Source organism: Pteropus vampyrus, unplaced genomic scaffold (assembly GCF_000151845.1).
Source record: "Pteropus vampyrus isolate Shadow unplaced genomic scaffold, Pvam_2.0 Scaffold330, whole genome shotgun sequence".
Lineage (NCBI taxonomy): Eukaryota > Metazoa > Chordata > Mammalia > Chiroptera > Pteropodidae > Pteropus > Pteropus vampyrus.
The window spans coordinates 1,104,701-1,106,218 of NW_011889111.1; positions in this window are offsets into that span (position 1 = coordinate 1,104,701).

The window sequence follows — 1,518 nt, forward strand, 5'->3', positions numbered from 1 at the left end:
TTTGGTATAAAAGTCCCTAAGAAAATGTGTTTTATAAAGGAACAAAAATGGAGTGAGAGTGTAAATGCAAAATATATTTTATGGGTAGAGTCTGCTTTTTGTGTTACTCAGGGGGATTGAACAGACTGTACAAGTCAGATTCCAGTTTCATCTCATCGCTGCCACCAGGGGTGTGTTTGGAGGACCCAGAGGGCTTGCCAGCTAGGAGGAGCTTACAGCTTTGGGGCCCACATTGGGAACACAGTGGGTGTCCCTGGTGCTCTGGGTCCTGCAAGGCCTGAGGTGATGGAGAACAGAGGAGGGGCAGGTTGAGACCTCAGAGGAAGGGAACATGGGCAAGAGTAGGCCAGTGCTCTGGCTTGAACAAGAACAGACTTAAAAGGCAAGAGGATGGCAGCGTGTAGAAGTGGGGAAGTTGCCGTTATAAGAATCTGGTGCTGGTTGTACTCCTGTGATGGGCTGAGCCACCTTCATCCTCCCCACCCATCCCTATCCCCAGCTGCCTGTCCAAGTCTCACAACAAAAAGCAGCTTGAGTGAGTATATGGCAAGCTGGACCATTAGGTTATGTGTAGATTTTCTTCAAATAGAATGACCGGGATTCAACTCAAAGCTGCAAAGACTATTTGGATTACTCTGTCCAGGATCCTGTGTGAGTGTGGTGTCCTGGACGCAGAATTATGTTAGAATCAATCTTCAGTTTAAATACCTGTAAAATGGATATAATAATTTTCCTTCCTCATCTGACAAACAGAAGCAGTAGGTGAGAAGAGATATGTAAAGGACAGAAGTTATTTCAAAGTGAACTAAGTACCAAGGCTCTGGACTCTTATTTTAGTGGTGAGGAGAGCCCTTAAGGCAGGGAACCGCTCTTCTCTGCTGCCATCTCATGTGCATTTTGGGAATAGCAACAATGTGGGTCATGAAACGTTATTCGTGATCCTCTGCTGCCATCTCGTGTGTATTTTGGGAATAGCACGAGCGTAGGTCATGAAACCTCGTGTGCATTTTGGGAATAGCACCAGTGTAGGTTATGAAACATTCGTTATCCTCTGCTGCCATCTCGTGTGCATTTTGGGAATAGCACCAGAGTTTAGGTCATGAAACATTCGTTATCCTCTGCTGCCATCTCGTGTGAATTTTGGGAATAGCACCAGACTTTATTTCGTGAAACGTTATTCGTTATCCTCTGCTGCCATCTAGTGTTCATTTTGGGAATAACACCTGACTATAGGTCATCAAGTGTAGGTCATTATGAATATTCATTCTCTGTTGCCATCTGGTGGACAATTTGGGAATAACATGACAGGGCTGTCCATAAAGTTATTTCTGCCGCTTTTTCATGTTCATTTTGAAAATAACAGCCAGGGCATGTCATTATGAAAAGTTTTCTCTGCTGCCATCTCGTGGGTATTTTGAAAATGACACCCAAGTATAATTGTCGAGATGCACACAAGATGGGTGCAGAAAACAAATTTGTATCTGAACTATACTCAGATTTTATTCCCCAAATTCACAC